The 24368-nt window shown below is 34.7% G+C and overlaps 2 protein-coding genes across 2 annotated transcripts in view; one reads left to right on the top strand and one right to left on the bottom strand.

The window, feature by feature from the left end:
• The window catches only part of LOC146997306 (ras-like protein family member 10B), a 59434-nt gene extending 37935 nt beyond the window's left edge, over positions 1-21499 (bottom strand). The window contains exon 1 of the mRNA XM_085817308.1: positions 21277-21499. The gene's annotated coding sequence lies outside the window, so the exon portion shown is untranslated. The remainder of the gene's footprint in view (positions 1-21276) is intronic.
• The window catches only part of LOC118199269 (uncharacterized), a 243724-nt gene that overhangs the window by 164818 nt on the left and 54538 nt on the right, over positions 1-24368 (top strand). The gene's annotated exons all lie outside the window — the stretch shown is intronic.

The raw sequence follows: 24368 nt of genomic DNA, 5'->3' as shown, positions 1-24368 counted from the left end.
CAAGGAACCACACCCGCAGATGACCGGTATATTGCCTTACAGGCCAGAAGAAACAGGCGGCAGACAGCGGGAGAAATATCTAGACACACGACACAGGCGAGTGGACGACCGATATCGCGTTTTACCGTGGCCAGAAGACTGCACGGTGATGGTCTGTTTGCACGACGCCCTGTACGGTGTGTACCTCTAACGCCTGCCCATCGGAGAAGGCGTTCTCTGTGGTGCCGGGAACACCGGAATTGGAGAGACAATGAATGGGGACGAGTACTCTTTACAGATGAGAGCAGATTCAGTCTGAGTAGCGATTCCCATCGCATACTCATCTGGAGAGAGCGGGGAAGCCGCAATCATCCCTCGAACATCATTGAAAGGAACAGGTATGGCGGTGGCGGTGTTCTCGTTTGGGGAGGCATCATGCTTGGTAATCGTACAGACCTTCACATCTTCGACGTAGGTTCAGTCAACGGGACCCGTTATTGTAACGAGAATCTTCTTCCATATGTGCGTCTTTTTAGAGGCGCTATGGGTCCACAGTTCCTTTTCATGGACGACAATGCACCATGTCATCGCACAGTAGCTTCCGAACAGCTCTTAGAGAGTGAGGATATTGAACGTATGGATTGGCCGGCACGATCTCCGGATCTCAATCCCATCGAGCATGTATGGGATTTTTCTAGGCAGACGCTTGGCAGCTCGTACCTTACCACCAGTAACGATTCCGGAGCTTCGATTGGAGCTGCAAGACGAAAGGGCAGCAATGCCTCAACAACACATTGACAGCCTCATTCTCAGCATGGGCAGACGCTGTGAAACCTGCCTAGCAATCAGGGGAGATCATATTCCCTATTAAAGACCGGATGTTTCTTGCTGGACAGCCATCACAGGGATGTTTCGGCCTTCAGTCGCATTGCGCTCCATGCTACTTAGCTTCTTATCCCTCTGATTTCTCTTTTAGTAAGTGTTGCTTACATTACTCATATCCTTACGTATTGGGGATCTTACGGTATTAAATGTGTTGGTTTGGAAAGCTTTTGTACAAAGTTATATTGAAAAAACCGTCTCGTCCTTAATTTTTGTACACCAGTGTATATATATATATATAATATAATAATATATAAATAATATAATAATAATATATAAATCATATAATTATAATAATAATATAGTATTATTGTTATAGTATTATAGTAATAAGTATAATACTATAAAGTAGAATTGTTATAGCAATACTTGTAACACTAGTTTAATAATATCATGGATCTGTTAAAGTAGTTCCGCAAATGTTTCTTTTCTGTCCTTATCAAACATATTGTTGGAAAGACTGTTGTACAGAGTACCCTGATGCCTCTAAATGAAAACTTTATATCTTCATAATCCTCTTTCATATGTAGGGTTTATATTTATTTTAACTAACATTTATTTTAAGTTTAAACTATCTTTCCTGTCAAGCCTTACTTTCCCCTGGAACTGCCAATGCCAGAATATGTAAATTTTAGTAGAACGCGCAAGGATTCAAATTATCAGCGGAAGTATTCTGATTTAAATAGAGAGGAAACAAGTTCGGTGTGTGATATTCTTACTTAGCGAGCGCGGAGGTAGTTAGCGAGAATTTGAAGGACCCCGCGTTTCGGCCTATGTGCTTGGCGGGAAGTAGTGTTAATCGTTCCAGTGAGCTTCAAGTCTGCTGAATTAGCAGCGGTATTGTAAAACGCGGTGAGTTAGTTATTTTAGAGAGCCTCGTAGTTAGAATCTTGTCTTTACTTTCTTTTCAGGTTATTATTTTTATTTGACTGCCAAGTTGGCACAGTCTGTGAGCGTCAAGAGCACGCAATTGTAATTTATTACGTTGAATAAAAAGGGACTTAAACCCTCCACAAGGCTCTATCTTTTATACAAGTTTTCACAGTCACCTCTTGGTTGCGTGCAAGTTGGAGGCGCGCAACGTTATATTGGCGCCCGAACACTTATCGAACTGAAATGGCCGAAAATTGGATGGAAGCCGCTGGACAACACCAAGAAATGACAACTCAGTTAGAAGGATTTGGATACCTAGTCCAGACTTTGAGAGCGTCAATCAAGCCAAACGTCTATTTCGACGGAAAAAATTCGGTGGCGGTATTTCTCGAAGGTCTAGAAAACCACTTTCAGCTCTACCCTGTGCCTGAAAGACAAAAAGTTGCCATCGCCACATCAGCACTAAGAGGACAGGCCGCGCTATGGTGGAAAAACATAGGCAAATCTTTATTAGGGGAATTTGGAAGCCCGACATATATATTTGAAAATTTCAAAAAATCGTTAGTAAAGGCCTTCCCCATAGTGAAAGATCGCGCACGGCTGGAAGCCGAACTATATAGTTTCTATCAACGGGATACAGCACAATTGACGGACTTTATTTTACTAAAAATCAAGCTAATGGATATGCTGTATGGAAAGAAACCCGATGCGGAGATAATTGAAATAATATTACCAAGATTGTTACCCGCTGTCCAAGACTACTTTGAAATTAGAAACCCAAGCACATTGCAGGAACTTTTCGAATTGGCGGTGAAGTTTCAAAATCGCAGAATAGCGGAAAAAGCGAGAGGGGAAACATATTCTCAAAGTACCCGAAGGAAGGAGGAAACCAGAAATGGAAATCGCTCTTATGGGGGAAAGAACTATCAAGCTAACGCATCGAAACTCGAAGGTCAAGGCCCAAAAAGAAAATTTGAAAATAAACATCCGCGTACCCAGAAGACACAGATTGAAAGGAAAGCTTTAAACGAGTAGAGGGGCCTGTGAAAGGGAGGGTCCAGACCCCGGAAGTTTTAAAAAAACCCTCAAATAGACATTTAAACACGGTCATCGTAAAAAACTCACAGCTACCAATTATACAAGTCCTGGTTGGCGATGTACCAGTAGAAGCCCTCATCGATACAGGAGCAGAAGGAAATTTTATGAGTGAAAATTTCTTCAAAAAGAATTTTTATAGGATACGATTATTTAAAACCAGAAATACGGAAATTATAGCGGCGCAAGGAAAAACATGTCACTGCATCGGGAAATTATCATTAAACTTACAGGTAAAAGAGGAAAATCTCAAAGTATTAATTTTTGTGGTGAAAGACCTGCAACACTCTCTTATTTTAGGTATGGACTTTTTAAGGGCCGCGAGGGCCAAATTAAATTTTCAAGATAGTTCCGTGGTGTTGGAGATGGACCAGAGGGTGGTGGAACCTGTGGAGACACCTGAAGTGGACCTTAGCCATCTGAATGACCATGAAAGTAAAGCAATACAGCAAGTGGTGAGTAATTTTTCTCATTTGTTTTCAGAAAAACCAGGAAACTGCCAAATCGTGACTCACAAGATTCAATTAAATGCCGAAAAACCTTGTAGGACTAAACCGTATCGTTATGATAAACAAAAAGACCTAATCATCGAAGAACATATTCAGGAGATGTTAAAGAATAAAATAATAACGCCCATAAATAGTGAGTACGCGAGTCCAGTCGTACTATGTAGGAAAAAGAACGAGTTTCCTCCTTCGGATAAAAGGGCTTGGAGGTTTGCTATTGATTACAGAAAACTAAATAGTATTACCAAATTTCCAGTTTACCCTTTGCCGGTTATAGACGAGATCATTAGACAGATCAAATCGACAAGATATATGTCTACTTTGGACTTAACGTCTGGCTACTATCAAATAGCTATGAGACCCGAAGATATACATAAAACCGCGTTTATAACAAAATCGGGCACTTATGCATTTTTACGCATGCCTTTTGGGTTGTGTGGGGCCCCATCAACATTCCAGAGAGCTATGGACATTGTTCTAAAGCCTGTCCTAGGAAAATCAACTTTAATTTATCTAGATGATATAATTATAACGAGTAGTACGTTGGAACAACACATTAATGACCTCGAACAAGTTTTTAAATTATTAAAAGAGGCCGGTCTTACAATTAACGCCTCAAAATGCAAGTTCGCAACTAAAGAACTTAAATATCTCGGTTATAAAATTTCGCAAAAGGGTATAGAAACGCAAGATTCAAAAATAAAAGCTATTAAGAATTTCCCACCGCCCAACACCGCCAAGAAACTTTCTTCTTTCCTTGGATTATGTTCTTACTATCGATCTTTCATAAAAGATTTCGCTAATATTGTTGAACCACTCTTAGTAATCAAAAGAAAAAAGGCTAAATTTACGTGGACAGCGGAAGCTAACACAGCTTTTGAAAGATTAAAAGAAGCGCTTATTAATGCCCCTGTTTTAAAATTCCCTGAGGGGGACGAAAACCTGGAAATTGCAGCAGATGCGTCAGACTATGCGGTGGGTGCGGTTCTTATGCAAAATAACCATCCGGTGGCATTTTTTAATAAAACGTTGAATCAGACACAAAGGAATTATACAGCTACAGAAAGAGAAACATTAGCCGTATTAATGGCTGTACACAAATTTCGAGTTTATTTCGGCAAATCGCCAGTAACAGTCTTTTCGGATCATGCGGCTGTTGGTAGACTTTACTCGGGGAAAAATCTAACGCCCAGGTTAATAAGATGGGCTTTAAAACTCCAAGAATATAATATCACAATAAAATATAAACCGGGTAAGGAAAACAATGTAGCTGACGCACTTTCTCGTATAAAACTGGACGATGAAGGAAATGAACTTAAATGCGCTGTGTTGACTTCAAAAATTTTAGATTCTAGAGATACGATTATTACTGAACTGAAAGCTGATCCTGAATTTGGAAATATCTATGCTTATTTGAAAGACCCCGAAAGCTTTGAGCATACAGATATCGATGCGATAAGAAATAGAGCAAAAAACTATGAAATAATAGATAATTTATTATTCTATACGAAAACAACAAACGAAAATCTTGAGTATAAGCCAGTCATCCCAGCCTCGCTTCGATTAAGCATTTTGAAGGAGTTGCACGAAGAAAAAACAGCGGGCCACCTCGGGGTCAGAAGGACTATAAAAAGGGTACGCGAGGCGGTATATTTCTCGCAATTATACAAAATAGTAACGGCGTATGTCAGGTCCTGCAATCAATGTCAGTTAATAAATGATATTAATTACAACCCGGCCGGGTACTTAAATGGCATTCGCGCTACATTTCCGAATGAAATTTTAGGCATAGATCTCCTTGGTCCCTTCCCCCAGAGCGAGTTAAATAAAAATCGTTTTCTTTTAGTAATAGTAGATCATTTTTCAAAATGGATAGAAATTGTTCTTCTTAAACGCGCGTCAGCCAAAACAGTCGCAGATGCATTCTTACACAGATACATTTTAAAATACGGTGCACCGATAAAAGTCATTAGCGATAACGGAAAACAATTCATTAGTCAAATATTTGAAAACATATGCAATGGACTTGGCATACGCCATATCAAAATGGTTCCGTATAGACCACAGGCTAACATAGCAGAAAGAGTTAATAAAAACATAGTAAAAATAATTCGCAGTTACGTGAGCACACATCACAAGCGCTGGGATGGCTACATAAATGAATTAGCTTATGCTTTAAGAACGGCACATCATGATACTACGGGAAAAACTCCAGCAGAATTATTCTTAGGCCGAAAATTAATTACGCCTTTAGATAAATTATTCTTTGTGCAACAAAGAGAGCAGGAGTTTAAACAAAAAGATGTGCAAAAGTTGATTGATCAGGCGCTTAAAACCTCGGATACGGCAAGAAATAGGCAGAAATTATATTACGATAGAAAACGCCGTGAAGCAGATTTTAAAGTTGGGGATAAAGTATTGAAGCGGAAATTTTCTTTATCAAGTGCCCCAGACAATTTTATGGCAAAGCTAGCTCCAAAGTTTGAAGGCCCCTATGTAATTCAGGAAATCAAAGGAGTAGTCTTATATCTTAAGAACGAGAGAGGGGAAATCTGTAAAGCAAGTCCCGACCAGGTGAAAAAATAGTATAATCCAAATGATTTTGAAATCCTTAAAAGTTTCTTGCAGGACTCAAGTCTAAACGAAGTAGAAGAATCAGAGACTACAACAACTATTCCACCACCCAAGAAACAGAGAACTGAAGAGAGACCTAGCACTTCTACAACCCGGACGTCGGTATCAAAAAGAAAAAATAATTTTCAAACTCCAGCGTTTAAGAAAAACAAAAATACAGATGCACCGGGTAAAGAAACCGTGGTAAAGAGAAAAACACCACCTACAAAGGATAGCAGGAGAAATTACACATCAAGGAGAATGCGCACACGGCCACAGAGTCAGGTGCCAGCAAGGCCACTGTTCCGGAAACTGAAACGCCAACAGGAGGCACAAAAATACGAGGAACAGAAGAAATTCAAGAAGGACTCCAGACCGGAGGACGTCAAGACCAGCCGTCCCAGGGAGAAACGGAAAGGCCAACAACCAGACGATTACTCCGTCAAGAGGCCAGCATGTAGAGGACGCAAAAGAAAAAGTCAGGTGGACGACACTCGGAGGGCAGTAAGGAGAAGATTAACATCCATGAAACCTCTAACTTGGGACCAATTCTGCCAAAAACGAATGACGGAGTTTCAAGCATCGAAAACTCAAAGATAAGTTAAAACATTCTATAAATTTTTTTTTCTCTTTTGTTCCGAAATGTTATGCATAAGTACGAAGTTCTATGTTTTGACGAAAGTCAATATGTCTCGGTTGAGACTTAGTTTTGTTTTACTTTATTTAGCTAAGGCAAAAGTATTATTTTCTTTAAGTGTAAAAGCTAAAAACAAGCATTTTCTGTTGGTCGAAAGACTAATTCTGTTATGTTAAAGCCAAAATTTGGCCGAAGATAAAAATAATTTCGTATTCTTGTATTAATAAGAATTTTATTTTCAGTGCCGCCAGCTTGGCGAAGAATGAGTAAAGTAAAAATTTATTTTCTCTTATTCATTTTATGGTAAACTGTAAAAAGCATATGTATTAAACTTTTGTAAATGTATGCAAATACTTGAATGTTATGTAAAAGTAGAATTTAGTCTAGAAGCATAAAATTGTAGATGCTAAAAGTGAATGCTTAAAAGCAATGAAGTCAAAATTTAAGTATTAAACTGTAAAGTCATGCTTTAGAGCGAAAGCCTGCATGTTTAAAGATGAATGAGGGGGAAGTTAGAATGAATGTGTTTTGTAGGGTTCTCCACCTACATTTGAATTTTTAAAAATATTAAAGTAGCTCATTGAGTTGTAGAATGTCGAGTAAGGTGTGTCTATTTGGTCGTTGAATTCTAACAAATCATGGTGGTTAGGGGAAGTGTTGTAAGACTAAAACACGAATATTCCCGTTTGACACCACACACGGTGGAGAGCCAGGGTAAAGTTAAATTAATGCTTGAAAAATTGAATGAATGTGAAGTAAGCAATAACTAAGAAAAACGAATCGTTTAAAAACAAAAATTTATTGTGTCAAGAAAGTGTAAATTATAATGTATTTAGAAAGATACTGATACTTATTCCTTCCAGATGCTGGAAGGAAAGACCAAGATTGATTGATGAAGTCCAGGAAAAGTTGCTGTAAGAAGAAAGCTTTAACGATCAACAGAATTTTAGTATACAAATGGTTACATAAGATATTTTTTTTTTTTTTTTTGTGTAAACGAGGTTCTCGCCAGTTAGTTCAGAATTAGATAAACTTACAACAGGTCGTTTGTAGGACCTGCTTCCAAGTTTTCCAAATTCTGGCAGCGGCAAATGTAGGGTTTATATTTATTTTAACTAACATTTATTTTAAGTTTAAACTATCTTTCCTGTCAAGCCTTACTTTCCCTTGGAACTGCCAATGCCAGAATATGTAAATTTTAGTAGAACGCGCAAGGATTCAAATTATCAGCGGAAGTATTCTGATTTAAATAGAGAGGAAACAAGTTCGGTGTGTGATATTCTTACTTAGCGAGCGCGGAGGTAGTTAGCGAGAATTTGAAGGACCCCGCGTTTCGGCCTATGTGCTTGGCGGGAAGTAGTGTTAATCGTTCCAGTGAGCTTCAAGTCTGCTGAATTAGCAGCGGTATTGTAAAACGCGGTGAGTTAGTTATTTTAGAGAGCCTCGTAGTTAGAATCTTGTCTTTACTTTCTTTTCAGGTTATTATTTTTATTTGACTGCCAAGTTGGCACAGTCTGTGAGCGTCAAGAGCACGCAATTGTAATTTATTACGTTGAATAAAAAGGGACTTAAACCCTTCACAAGGCTCTATCTTTTATACAAGTTTTCACAGTCACCTCTTGGTTGCGTGCAAGTTGGAGGCGCGCAACGTTATACATATATTCCCCGAGCAATCTAAATTCTAATTAAACAGTTGAAACAAATAGAATAATCTTAAATCTTGTTATCTTGTCTCTTTGATCGTAAATAGATGTTGACGCTGGGAAGGCTTTGGGGTTGCGTCATTTCCTCCCACCTTGCATTCTGGTGTAGGAATGCAACCAAAGTCTCAATAAGATAAGTTACAAATTCAGTCTCTGAGTTAGTTTTACTATACATCCATATCTAGTTTTTACCACGGAACATTCTGGACTGTCTTCAACTTCAAGAGGATAAAGTCTTTGGTAGGGTCTTAATAGTTCGCCTTTCATAATTTTTTTGCGAGCAACACGAGTATTTTGGTCTTCTCCGGGATAAAGTTCAAGTATTCTGCCCATAGGCCAGTCTATTCGTTTGCTGTTGTCACTTCCAATGAGAACAACTTGACCTACTCTAAGGGAGGTTGGGTGTTTGCACTTGGAGTAAAATTTCAGTTGACCCAGGTATTCTATCCGAAATCTCTTCATCAGGTCTTGTTTAATTTTTTGACGATAACGAAAACATTTTATTAAATGACTCGAATCGAAAACATCTAATTCAGGTAGAAATTCAGTACGTATTTCTTGTAAAAATAAAGATGGGGGTTAAAAAGGTTGTAGGTCTTCAACATCCTCTGACAGATAAATCAAGGGACAGCTATTGATTATGTATTCTGCTTCACATAAAATGTTCGAAAGCTCATCATAATGTAGTCGAGCTCGTCCCAGATTTCTTTTTAAGATTCTTTCAGTCATCCCAATTAGTCGCTCCCACCATCCGCCCCACCAGGCGGTGGTAGGAGGGATGAAAATCCACTGAATTGGCTTAACTGAAGCAAATTCATGTACCTTTTGCCATTCTATTTGATGGAAAATATTTTTAGTTCCCACAATATTTGTACCGTTATCAAAATAAACATACAAGGGTATTCCTCCTCTCGATACAAATCTTCGAAATGCTTAACAAAAGGTTTCTGTGCTCAGTGATTGTACTAACTCTATGTGCACTGCTCGAATCACAGCGCATGTGAAGAGAACGAACCAAGCTTTATCTCCATTTCTTAAGTATAATGGCTCTCCTAAATCAATTCCTGTTATTTCAAATGCAGCTGCACTCTTTACACGATTTTCTGGCAAAGGGGCAGGCATAACCGCAGCGTTGGTAACTTCAAATCTTCTATAATTTTTGCAATACCTTAAACTTCACGAACGGGTTTTCTACATCTTAATATTCAGAATTTTTCCCTCAGTTGAGCCATTAACGTATGTACTCCAGCATGGCTCAATCTTCTATGATGTTCCAAGATAAGCAAATGAACAACTGGAGTCATCACATTGTATGAGACGTGTAATAACACGAATTAAACCATCTTCATCAAGTTGAGGATATAAATATTTTAAAACGGGATTAGTTATTGAGCCAAAAGCTTCTTGCTGTATGCTTTTTAGTAATATCAGTTTAGCTTGTTCTATTTCCTTGACAGTCAATTCTTGATAGAACCGTTCTAACTTAGGCTTCTTGGCATTTGCTATAAAACGTTTCAACCAGGCAAACATTCTAACCATCTTCGAGCAGGAAGAAAACCTATTGTGGTACCAGGGTATCTCCTTTTTAGTATTGATCATGGCCGTCTTCCTTCTCTCTTGATTTAAACTTTCTTCATCAGCTACGATTTGAGATTTTGGCCATTCCTCTGCTGGAGATTCTAACCATTCTGGCCCTTGTAACCATCTTGATTCAATAAGGTATCTAACAGAACTTCCTCTAGACGGAACATATTTTACTTCCCGGAACATGATGCCAGTCATCAGAGTGAGACAGATCTCTTATTTCCTGTGTCCTATTAGCGGCAAACTTTGTCCAATGCTCATCTCGTTCGATCCAACTTAAGGCATTGCTAGAATCCGTCCAGTAATGTGTTTCAAGATCAGGTCGTTTTAAATCTGTCTTCACGTTAGCAGCTAAACGAGCAGCAATCAAAGGAACCTTGTCTCTTTGCCTTATCTCTTTGCTCGTAAATAGATGTTGACGCTGGGAAGGCTGTCTTTTTAAATCCAAAAAGCTACTAAAAGTTTACGCCATTTATATTTTAAAACACACTCAGACTCAATACAAGAGACACTTGACGAAAAAACAACATAGCAATAAATCAAAAAAGAAGTTAGAGTCCTCCAAGTTTCTGGCCATGCGAAGATGCCCGAAGTTTAAATTGGCAGCTCTCCATTCTATACTGTGGGAGTTGCAAAAATCTACTTATCTGACACGTAGTTCCAATCTAAGTATCTATAATATTTGTTAATAATGTGTTGTAATAATATAACTTACAGAATTTAAGCTCAGGGCTACATAAAAATATAGAAATAATGATTTTTAAATAAAATTTCTTTTTGGAAAACTATTTTTAGCATTTTCCTGATGACTGTGCCAAATGTGATACAGAAGCTGTGTTTATTTATCGTTACTTTCACAATTTTATATTTCCTCTTTAGTGTTTGCATCAGTTTTGAAACACATAACAAATAATTTCTGGTTTGTATCACAATTATTACTGTCAATAAATGTCAACCTATATTGTAAGGAATCCTTATTGCCTGTCTTTGTGGTGTAATTGGAAGCACGTCTGTCCAGCAGTTAGAAGGTTTGGCATTCGAATCGTGGCGAAGATAAAGATGATATTTTCACATTTTCTTGCACCAAAAATTTTTAAATGTTTTTGCAAGTGGTGCGCAAATTAAATCTTTCACTATATAGACTTGGCGACTGGGTCCCCTTTGAGTCAGTCGCCCTTTAATTGGGGAAGAACATAAAGAGACTAAAATTAAATTTCTCTTTCTTTATCGCTTGCCTTCAATCGACCACCTGGCAATTAAGAAGTTCAGAGTTCGAATCTCGGCAATGGCATTACTGAATTATCTTGTTGTTCGCTTTGACAAACCTAACAGATTCTATAAGATCAATTACCTTATAAAGTTCAGTAATTTTCTTTAGTATCATTAAGTATAATGAACCTTTAGATAGACTAGCAACGAATTATCGCTAAGTAATAACTGAAACTTGAGAAGGGTGTAAAACACCCTTTATTTAAAACTAAGTAAGAACAGACGGCACTCTTAGTGCTTACAACTCAGCCAACCACTTGTGGCGAGATTACTTAAAGTAACATTACGTCAAATGTAAAATTTAATTTAAATAAGCTAGTAACCCAAGATCAGTTGACAGAATTAACACTACAGAGAAACACGAAGATGGCTCAAAGTTTAACTGCCATGGATATTCAACTACCGGCAGTTGTAATGCAAGACCGAAGACTAAAAATCTTATCTGATCTCTCAACCTAGGAACGTGTTCTCGACGGGCAGAACACGCTCTGTCTTACAATCTAGAATCCTCACCTTAAATATATGCGAACTAATTTGCATTCTGGCGGGAAAACAGATGGAAGAAGTGAGAGTACAGATCCAAAACACAAAATAGTTAATTAACGTAAAGGAGTCTTACACCCTAACTCTATGGAAGCTTTTTTTTATAAATTTAATATTTGACATCTTTAAAGTTTTACTAAACTTTTGCATTCTAAAGCTGTTTTACAACTCTGATGGTTTCATAAACGTTTCATACAAATACTTAATACTCAAAAACCTTTCTAAAAATACATGTTGTCTTTTATGAAAATTTAAACGCGATTTTAACTTTGTATATGAAAAATAACACCTTATGATATTTTCAAAGTTCAGGTATTTGGTGCATTGTTTTAATGTTAGAAATGAAAAAATAAGCTCAAAATAATTTTCGCTTTGGAATTTAAATGATAATGCAGAAATAAAATTTAAAATTTTTGTGGAGAATTTTTAAAATATTGTGTACTGTAAAAGAGCTAAGTTTCTTGAGACAGACGGCTGTAAAAGTTAGCTGGAGAAATTAGCTTTAAATAAATATATGAAATAATTAAAATATAAAAAAATTCTGAATATGTTTAAAAAAAGAGGCATCAAAATCAACAGAACGTTTTTATTGGCGATGTAATTTTATTTTCTATAAAAACTTAAGCTGTATTTCTACTTTAAATTGAAGATACTTAATATTATTAAAAGAAAATACGCTATAATAGTGAAATAAAAATTCATCTTCTTTTAAGAGTGTGTTAGAATGTCACCCTAATAATTAGCTTCGATTATTTGCGTCATAAACGCTTCAAAACAGATTTTTAGAAGAAACGCTCGTATTATTTTAACATTGTTAAGGATCCAAGAATTCTTTGGAAAATATTCTCTTTAATCTCTGTCTGATTTATTTTATAACATACGTAAGTAAAGTAATAAATGAAGATTCATGAAATATTCATATAACTCCAGATATTTTGTTTGTTTTTGACCTATGATACAAAGATGCACTAGGTGTGTATAAATATGTATTAACGCCTATTATTGACTTAAATCAGCATCGAATAGAAGTTTATTAAAATATTTATTTAATATTTTGTAAAATATCTTAAGTAATTTTAATATGTGAATGTTATTTATAAATTTATAATTCCGCACTACATTTTATTTAAAACATACCGATTAAAATAGAAATAATATTTCAGAGATCTTGTTTACAAAAGGAAAAAAAAAAGACGAAAAGGAAATGTGATTATTCTGGGTTATCAAATTTAATGTTAGTGTTTGCAAGCAGAACTGATTGCGAAATAAATATTCTTTCTGCTTAGGGATTGGTTATTTAGCTTATAGCAAATAAACCCTCCAGAGCTATTTGGCTGAGGGAAAGACTGCTTTTTTTTAGGACACTAAGAGCGGTTTCTATTAACGTTACGCATGAGGAAAACCGGAAAAGCTCCAATGCAACCAGCCCGTTCGCTAGGATTTGCCCCCATGCTGAACCAGTGCTCAGTGGTTTCTCCAGACGGCTTCTGATGAGCTTCTTTCTTCTTAAGTGGTTCAAAGATGAAGTACGTTCTGCGAAAATTAATATGCTGTATTCTGATTAAAAATAGACGTTTAAAATTGAGTTTGCACTTTAAAATAAAATTAGTTTAGTTTGATGAAATATTAAGTTGCAAGCTAATGAAAATAAGAAATTATATCCATAACGGAGAGTTTCGAAATAATTCTTGATATTTTCTGGATTTTCAAAAAGTTTCAATTTAGAGAACAGGCTAATTAATAGTAAAGCTAATAAAAATTAAATATAAAATAAAATAAGCCAAAGGTCTGCACTGTTAATTATATTGTAAAATATTTGGCATCTATTGCGCAACTCGTCTTTCCAGTGGCGGGTTAAGATCGCTAAATATAGCTAGTTTAGAACGCTAAAGTTTGACCTAGTTTTGATCCCAGGTGAATGGGCTGGCCGTTTTCGGGAATTTTCTAATGTGTAACGTGAATACAATCCAGTTTGCCTTAGAAAGCACACCAGGAAGGCATTTTCCTCTTAATCAGCTAGCTGTAGTAAACTTTGACATATTCAAATAAGCTAATGATTTACGCGCAACACAATAGTGAGAACTTCTGGAATTTTATATGAAACTGAATGTGGCTTCAGAAATAATAGATTTGAAACGAATTGGTTCTAATACACTTGCTCCCCAAAAAGAATGTAAGAATGTATGTAAAGTTAATATTACATCGGATGACTTTGAATAATATAGAAGAAAATATTTTGGAATTTTTTCTGGAAAAATATCTTGGATTCTTTGACAGTCAATTTAAAAACTGGTTTATTACTTTTCAGGTAAGAATTTCAGCAGTTTTTTTCTTTTTTTTCCTCAGCTGTTCTACTGTGCTTTCCATCGAGTTAAAAAAACTTATTTAGAAAATTACGTATGCATTCTGTATGATATTGTCGCACTATATCCCTGTTTATGGATACTGTTTATCTGTGTGCTATTCCTGTTTCCCTCTACATGTATTCTGTGTTCGTGTTTGATAGGTATCACCAGTTCTGTGTAGAACTACAACAACGATACCGATGAAAAGAAAATTTATATCTTTCTTATTTAACTTTATTTACTACAATCTATATTTAACTCTATATATAAACTCTGCTTTATTTACTACAATCTATATTTTTATATTATCTTCATTCTTTGATCAGTTACATAAATCTTGCAGAAGAAATGTAAAACTAAAGGAATTAAAAAAGGATTACTTTCAGTTCCTTAACACGAATCTTCACAAAACACAGGAAAAGATATTTTTTAGATTGTTAATTCAAGAAGGACATGTGCACCATGGAAAATGACTTCATCAGAGCTCTTAATGAATAGTATACATTATTATATTTAAAAGAAGCATATGCAGATTCCCAATTTTTCTGCTCAGTCTTATGTATTTTCTTTGCCTGTAAGATATGCTTATATTCTTTCGGATAATTCTAGGTTTTTAGTTATGAGATTTCAGACTCTTGCTCTGAATTCTCTGCGAGTTATTGCTTTAATGGTTTAATGAACACTTGTTAGTTGCCAATTTACATTTTTGATTTGCTTGAATCTACATTTTGTGATTACCATTGTATTTAACTCAAACCGATTCTTGGAATTTTTAATTTTATCTTCTTATTACTTTAGAAAACACTGAGCACTCGTTGCAGAAATCATTTATTTGTTTTCACTATTAATTCATTAAATTTTAATTAATTTTTATTACGCTACATAATTCAGTAGATGTTTTCAGAATCAGAAATAAAACTTACACGCTAAAAACTTATATAAATTAAAATAAATAAGTAACAAAACAGAAACTTTTATAGTTCAGATTTAATTTATTTTCACAAACAGACTTTAATTTTTTCCCTTTAGGCAGTTCTTGTAAAATTTGTTTCGTTGCTTTAGCTATTAGTTTTAAACTGATTATTTTATATTGATATTAAAGACTGATATTTACTTGTCTTTAATTCTGATGATTAAGAATTATTATTAATGATTATTAAAAAATACACATAGCACTAATAATGGGAAATAAAAGGTAGAATGGCAGTTTAGATGAGTTCAGATTTGCGGAGTTATATATTTCAAACTTTATTTTATGAAATATACTTACATATCCTTTTCAATTAAGTGCCTGTTATTGAATCGATCAAGTTTTTATATATTCTGCAGTTGACGATTCGTTATTTTTACTTTTTTCACCTCCCCCAGGAATGAATAGAAAACCAATACTTACTCTAATCATTTACTGAAAGAAAGTATTCATTAAATTCCGCCTTCAAATGACTTTGCATCATCTTAGTGAGCTTATTCTCCGAGATCACATTTGCATTCTCGAGAAGAGCCATTTAGAGTTTCAAGATGATCTGAACTTCTCTCCCACGCTAACGAGGTCCCAAATTAATTATATTGCGAACTAATTTTCAATACATGTGGTTAAAAAATTGAAAAAAAAAGTTTTTATAAAATAAGCTTTTATTTAAAACTCACAAAATAATTAATCAACTAGAAGGAAAAAAATAATTTCTCATATAGCTTAACAGAAACAAGAGTTTAAATAACCAAATTCGTTACAAATTCATGACAAAATTCATCTACAGTTTTATATCAAGATTAATAAAAGCGTGCTACTCCTTTTATAATTTTACTATAAAGAAAATAAATTACATTTTTCACAATACATTTCGATTATTCGACTTCGTTATTTAGGCGATTATGATAAATTATTTTTCGTTTTCTAGTTCATTAATTATTTTGTGAGTTTTAAATAAAACTTGTTTTAATAAAACATTTTTATTTTAATCTTTTCCTTTTCAATCATATAATCATTTTTTAACAATAAATAATGATTTTTTATTTCCAACAGTTTTGTTCCGTCATATGATCAAAACCAATACGGCGGTTTACCAAAATATCATAAATTCCTTTAAAAGTTCATATAAACTTCATTTAAAATGTTTTTATCTCTTATCTTTTCGAATGTGCAAAAAATAAGTTTCTGAGATTTTTATTTTGTTTGTGAAACGATTACACATGAGAAAAATCGTTTCAGCATCAAACTAAAAAACTCTACATCGAACTGAAAAAAATCGCTTCACCACATTGCACTGCCATCCGCAAACTGTGTTGTATATAAAATTTTAATTCGATAAATTTTCAGAAAGTCTTCCTACCGATGACAAATTTTTTATCGTAACTACAAACACGAGTGAACTTAATAATAAAAGAGTACAAAAATATCATGTCGTTTCTGATCACGTGATAATAGGAAGAAAAAGCAACTAAATGACATGTGAGCCACTACTCATAGATTGTCTCTGTATCGATAATAACTGATGCATAAAAACAATCAACACCGAATATGAACAGTATAGCAACTGAAACTTCTGCATGTGGCTTCTGAAGCACTTTTGTGTGGCTCGTGGATATATATTTTAGTTATTGTATTTGTTGTAAATAAGGTGTTGCAAAGGTTTTAATATTTCAGTCTTTTTGGAATCTAGTTTACATTATTTTTCTTGCCATTAAAAACGAACACGAATAACACACCAGAACAGAAAAAGTTTCAAGACTTTACTCTTTTTGAAACCAAAGTTTATATTATTTTCCTAACAGTTAAAAACAAATATGTATGGCACATAAAAAAAAGCATAAATGGTGTTATTTAATTTACACTGTTATATAAATTTTATGCAAAAATTTGAACTTACAGATTTTATTAACTTTTACTCCTATTTGTCAAAAAATAAGTACGCTCAGTTACTAATTTTTGCACTAAAAGAAACCGCTTTATTTGGGAATACATTTACACTAAATGAGCCAAAACATTATGACCATCCCTACATTTTTCAATGAACTCGTCTGGATGACGTGGAGGGCATGTGGTTAAGTGGGAATGGTATCTAATTGCTGTTGGAGAAGGTAAGGAATCATTCATGCACTTACTTTTGCAAATGATGATAATAAATTTGATAAAGTAATGGTCCAAAGACTCCGAAAGAGTGAGTATCTCCGAAATTGCAGACTGATAGGTTGTTCACCGTCTGCCCTTGTTAATATTAATGCAAAGTGGATAAATGACGGTGAAACCAGCATGAGACGCCAAGGTGTGGACGTCCACGCATCATCAACGATTAAGCATGTTGGAGACTGTCCCGCTTGGTACAGCAAAATTGGCACCAGACAGTGGCTCAGCTGACAGCCCGATATAGTGCAGGCTCAAATGTAAGTATTTTTCAACACACAGTTCAGCGAACACTGTCGGATATGGAACTGCGCAGCAGACGTCCCACTCGTGTGCCTCTGTGGACCAAGCGCCATTGTCAACTACGCCTACAATGAGCCCTGAACATCAAGTCTGAACCATAGATAGATGGTAGACGGTTGTCTGGTCAGATGAGTCACGTTTTTTTATTCATCACGTCGATGGTCGTATCAAGGTATGTCGTCTTGCAGGTGAACAGTTGCTCTCCCACCTGTAGAACAGGTCATACAGAGGCTGCTGATGGTAGTATTATGCTTCGGGGGACGTTCTCATGAGCGGCTCCGGGACCCTTAGTTGTGATTGAACAAACCATGCAAGCTTCGGACTATCGGAACATAATTGCAGATAAGTTGCATCCTTACATGGTGTCTGTCTTCCCAACTGTAAATGGAATCTTGTAGCAGGATTACGCTCCATGTCAAAATGCTCGAACTGTGTTGGAGTGGTTCGAGGAGCATAAGGATAATTCCAATTAATATTCTGGTCCCATAACCTTGCCGGATCTTAGCCCGATAGAGCACATTTGGGATGTCATGGGGCGGGAGCTCAGAGTTCAAACACCACCATGTCAGAATACTGCGATTTTGCGTGACCGTTGCTTAGACATTTGGTACAACCTGTCTCCAGTCATCTATCAAGGGCCTGTGGCATCCATGCCAAGGCGAGCGAAAGAAATCCATGCTGAGCGAGGCCAAATGTCGCGCAACGCGTTATTGAATAGGTGGACATAATGTTTTAGTTCTTAAGTGTATATATTATATTTAAACATATATACTGTTCTTTTTAACTATTGCAAATTAGTAAGAAAAGAATCCGACTGACCGATGATTATCTATAATCCGTGACGAAGATAAATTTCAGTAATTTCTCTCCAATGCTGCAAAACAACCAGAATCGAAATTCCATTAAGTGCAAAGTTATATTAAAAAATAAATAACTTTATAATTTTTTATAAATGCGAACATATATAATTTTATTTATATGTCGTAGAAAAATTCAATAAATAAGAGAAAGAGATTACATAGTCATTATTTATTCTCAAATTTTTTCCCGCTTCGGAAGTTTTCTCTAAAATTTTAGAAAGTTTTTTATAATTTGTTTGTTTTTAATTTAAATTTAAGTAAGTTGTTTAATGATTAACTAAACATGTCAGAATTATTTGAAATAAATATAAATGTGAAAATGTAATATTTAGCTATCAATATATCTGAATTACAAAGCGCAATGAACCAATGGGCTTTACGGGTGCCAAAATTCAGATTTCAGATAAAAAAATATATATATAAATTTGAATTTTTCCTTTAGATATTGTTACTATTGCTTACGTATGTTTTGATGAATATTTAATAAGAGAAATTAAACTTTATTTTAAATATTTTTTATTAAAAATTAAAAAAATAAAAAAAAAATTCGCTTTTTTGAAAAGAAGTTCTGACTCGTCAGCTGTTTTCAAATCGGGCATTTAGCTCACGTGCAATTTGAGACCACTGAGGTACAATATATAAATAAAAATGTCCCCCTTTTTTTTTTCGTTGCAACTGTATGAAGACCTGCCTAAGTAGCTGCAAAAAAAATCAATTTACACGCTGTTGAAACTCAAAATACGAAGTAAAAGTTAGAGAGCTGAAAATATTATTAATAATACAGAATGGCTCAACCCGTTTTAAAACTTTATTGTGAAAAAATTATAAAGATAGAAATTAAATAGCTAGCAGAGATTAGTACATAAATTTCCCCGCTCGTCATTTGGCTTTTGTGTTAAATCTTAAAGGTGTTACAGTTACAAGTAATTTTATCCTTCTTCACTATGCTTCTTCGAAGTGTAATTAGTGGCACATTCGACTAATAATCAGTGGATCCGGAATCCAAATCCAAGACACAGTTGACGTTTCGTCTTTCCTGCTTCGAAAAGCCTGATAGGCTCTATACAATATAGTTATAAAATCCTCCCTCACTGCAGTGGATTTTTCTTTCTTACTAAACTCATTATCCCAAAAGAAGTTGATTTGGATATAGTAAGAATTTTTACATAATGCAAATTTTTATTTTGCTTCCGAATATAATTTAGGAACAACATGAAGCACCTTGCATTTTAAAAGAAATTGTGCCAGACTAGTTGAACTAAGAGCTACTGAAGCATTGTTCTTTGATTGTATACGAGGGTAACAATTTCACTTATTCTTCAAGAAATATCAGAGTTACGTTTTATTCTGAATCACACAAGAGCGAGCGTAAGTCGAATTCAAACCGATATCTTATGCCTGACACATTCTAAGTCTTAAAAAATGTCCTGTATGACATATAAAATAAACCTTTCGTAAACTGTTAATGTTTCAAGTTATTTCTTATGTAAAGATTTTTATACACTGTTAAAATTTGAAGTAATAAAAAATGCCCGAGATGTTTAAGGTGAATCAAAATTATTAATTACAGTTCAGAAAGTGAAATTTTTTGATAAATTATTTAACTCAATTTCATTGCGAATCATTGCTTATGAATACAAATCTGATCTTCAAGTAAAGAAACAGAGAGGTAATAAAGTTGCCGAAGAGCAAAGAATTATTTTCTTAAATGCTATATAATGATTTACCTATTCCAACAATAAACTGAATTTGATTTAAAACGTAAGAAAAGTCAGGAATATTATTAATGTAGAGATGCTATTTCTCTGAATGAATAAGTTTTACAATATATATACATATAACTGAAATTTTCATGCCTATATTTCATCATGCTCAACATGAGGAAATTGTTGAATGTAATGAGCTATTAATCTTCAAACCAAGTTAGCGTGACTATATAAACAATCCTTAATAACAATCCCTTTCGTAGATGAAAACACAACTTATACAAGTTTCCAGATACAGGTTCATCTAGTTGAAGGTTAAAAACAAAGAACATACGAAACGCATGTAAAAATTATACAAAGAGAGACAAAGCTGAAGAAAGTATTTCACTTATTGAATACTATGCAAAATAGTTATCTAGTAATGAAAAAAAAAATAAGAAACGTTTTGTAATACAAGAAATCTCTGACGAGAATTAAACATTATCTGATCAGAATATTGATTTCTTCATTTTGCTCAGTTGCTTAGAATTCCAAATCACAGTTCTTTTTGGTACGAAATTCGGGGGGGGGGCGAAGGATTGAAATTTATAATAAAACTGTTTTTTTGTGCAAGAACACGAAGGTGGGTGGGTGAATAAAATATAATATAAAGTCCTAAAGTCAAAGAGGATTTGCATTCTGTTCATTATTACACCTTTTTATACTCCTTCGCCTTTACAGTGGGATATTTATCGAAAGAAAAGTTATTAACTATTGTATTAATGTAAATTGATTGAAAGTTGTAAAATATCTGACGTTAACTTAATTATCGACTAACTCGATGCTTTGTGAAATGAAAACGCTATCTATTTTAAATTAAGAAGTATGCACCTAAACATAAAACAGAGATTCTTTTCGTAGTCTAGAGAATTTTATAATCACCAACTACATTCTCCACAAAACGTAATGACGTAATTTTTTTTTCAAATTATGTATGTTCAAGTCAAAAACTATTTATAGAAATATAAAGCATTCTTTACATTACACTTTGCACGGAAAGAAGAAAACGTATTACTAGAAAAAATTTAAGTCTCAAATCAGGTAAGTAATCGTTTCATGACGATAACTAATTCCATTGACCAACGCTTCCTAATAATTTCATAATCCCAGATCCTATAGTGAGATATTATTGAAATTGTGGGAGATTTTTGAAAATCTGTCAATTAAATCAAAACATAACAAGTGGTAGGAAAATTTCTATAGCAGACGATAGCTCACCTCTGCACCAATCCGAGCGGAGCGGCGTTCCGTTCAGAGCAGCGTCATGTCTCCTTTCGCTGAGGTTCCAGCTGAAAATGCGCGTGGCAGGAGAGCGCCGCACACAGAACGGGAAAAGCAAAAAGGGGTGACCTTCTATGGATCAATTTTGTTCCGCGCAGCATGCGCTGCGGGGGACGCAGGGCTCGTTTGTTGATTAAGGGATAGCTTAGGTGGGCTTCAGAACAATCTGGAAGCCCGAGACCGTCGGTGTTATGTCTGGAATGAAAATGGAGTCGTTTTACGAAATCTTCTGTGAAGACGCACGTGACTTTCACAAAAGCAAACGCACCTTTTGATGTCGGCCAGAATCAGAGGTGTTTATAGGCAAAAACTTCAGAAACATGACACTGGCAAGCTCTGGTTGAGAGAGTTCCATAGCATCAGTTTGTAATGAAAGAAGTGCTGTAATTTATGATATACATCTTATAAATAGAATTTAAAACAATTGAAATTTTACTAGGAAAAAATAATAGTCACTGAATCAAAAATAGTCTAACTTAAGAAACCTGTAACCGTCAATCGCATAGATGAATAGAGAAATAAGACCAATGAAAGGAAAATAAGGATTATTTTTTAAAAGATAGGCTAGAAATAGTCTATAAATTTTAAAAGGTTATATTTATAGAAGTATTGAATTGTAGTAGTTTGGCTACAGAATTAACTAAAATTGTAAGCTGTAAAATAGTTTTGCTTCTCCTTCTCCGCTTCACATGACATTCAATATTAGGCACGGGAAGTATTGACTCATATGTGGGTTATTAAAATTTCTCTGGGGTAGGTACGTAATATACGACGCAGTGTTAAGACTAATTTTTGTTGCTTAAATTGTAATACACTGTAGGGCAAAAAAGGTTAACTGAAACAATATTTATATAATCGATAAGTGCATATTCCAAGCGATAAGTGCATATTCCATATCGATAAGCGCATATTCCAAGCGTTCTATAATAGTTGAAAATACATTGGAACACAGTTCAAGAGTTATATCCACAGTTACTGATTGAATGTTCTCGCGAAGATCTTCCACTACTCGTGGGATGAGCGTGAAATATTTCTCTTTTAGCATTCCCCATAATAAAGCATAACATATCGTTAAGTCTGAACTTCTAAGACAAAAAGACAGTCCTCTGGAATCAAGTCGTTCTGGAAAAAATACCTAAGTTGTAACAGTTGTAGAACTGTGAAAAAATTAACATTAAGATTAAACATGAAAAAATAAAAGCACTTAGGTATTCAAGAAAATAATAATAAATACATTATTTGTATAATCTTTTGGTTACTTCTTTTTAGCCACACTCTGTAAAAATTCTTAGGATTTATTTTAGACGTCGCAAATAATTTTTTCTATGACGGCTTAAACAAAGATTTCATTTCTGAAAAAAAAATGTTTTATTAGTTGTTGTTCCTTTCTCCATCAACTTTTGCTCCATTTTAATAACTAAATATTTATCAGAACTGAGAACTTAAGCCAAATGCATGCAGATACAAACGTGATTCTTTTCATTTAAATTAAATTCAAATGTGAAATAAACAGAGAGTATACATAAATTTTTTCTAGTACTTGATCTTCTTCAGTTCAAGGCTGCACCAAATTTTTGTGTAGTAAGTTACAAAGAAAGAAAGGAATTGAGAAGTAAAAGCAACATGTATTCTCTCATGGAGGCTAACTCTGGATCTGCTATATCGATATGCTAAAATTGGCAGCTCAAGGGCACATGATCGGAATGATCACTTTCAAACGCAAATGTAAATGAACATGAAAAGCAAATCAGCTTGCTATCTTCTAGCTCCCACACTCTTGCTCTGCCCAACCATGTAAACAAAAAAGCGCGGCCTTTTGCATTTTTGTTCATTGCAATTTATTTGTGTTCAGACTCTGTCACTTCGGTATATGAACATAATTATTCTGAAAGATATTGTTATTTTCCATAATAATCTTTATCTTCACGATATCGCGAATAAGGAATCTTCCAGCCCTTCATCACTTTCAGCTTCAAACAGTTCTTCGAAATATCTGATGCCCTTCTATTTTTTTACCGTTCATTCCTAAACTTAGCCCTTTACTTACTAAAGTCTTCAAATAATATGGTTTTCTGATGGGAATTCAAACCTACCAATAAAATCAGGTTTTCATTTGCGAAAGACCGAATATCGAACCTTCTTGAAGCATTAATGATAGTCCTTGTGAATGCGCATTTCCGCATGTAGGGCAAACTTGCAGGTCTTCAAATTCAGAAGAAGAGAGTGCATATGGTATATTAAATACACGTTAGAAGGAAGTGAAAAATCTTCCATAGTATCCCATCAGAATTTAAGCAAACCATACCTCGCAGCGAACGCAAGGGAAAGCTCGTTCTTGCAACTGGGTGCTCCAGAAAAAGCTTTGGAGCCATTTGGGTTCGAATGTACACGTCCGTAGTATTTGCTTACAGTTTGCTTTTAGAACTGGAACGATTTCAGCATTAAAAATCGATAATTACAAATGAAGAGCGTCTTGTGTATAACCACGAAATTACATTTCTTATTCCAATGAAATGTGGTGCTTTTAATATGAACGATATAGTTTAAAAAGATATACATAAAAAGTTTTTTTAAAAGCGAATGATTCTAAAGGTTGCGCGTATGCTAATTTCATAAATGTGAGTTTATAATAAGTTCATTAGATGCCCATAGCAGCAAAATGCTTCCAATAAATGAAATCTCGGAGAATCAAAATTTTGCGTATTCAAGACGGCGTCAATATTCTTTTATTATTTTATGCGAGTTGCATTTCTATGTTACGAAAATGCAATTCCGAAAGCGTAAAATAAAATCTATTTTTACAAATAGTACAAAATTGTTGTAAATCCATCTGAACAAAATAAAATTTGATTTAAAAATTAAACTACTAAACATTTAGAGTTGAAAAATAAGGATGCATATGATTCCGAATTTACTCGTAGATCTTCAAAATAATCAAGTACCTTCCAGAAAAGAAGGATCTAGGATGTGACGTTATTAGCAACCCTGGTATACAATTTCTTCAAAAATTACCTTAAATCTCATGAATA

Source organism: Stegodyphus dumicola, chromosome 5 (assembly GCF_044657685.1).
Source record: "Stegodyphus dumicola isolate Sdum_Otavi_A_Nest chromosome 5, ASM4465768v1".
Taxonomy (NCBI): Eukaryota; Metazoa; Arthropoda; class Arachnida; order Araneae; family Eresidae; genus Stegodyphus; species Stegodyphus dumicola.
The sequence above is the reverse complement of the archived record's forward strand: the minus strand, read 5'-3'. Positions and strand labels throughout refer to the sequence as shown.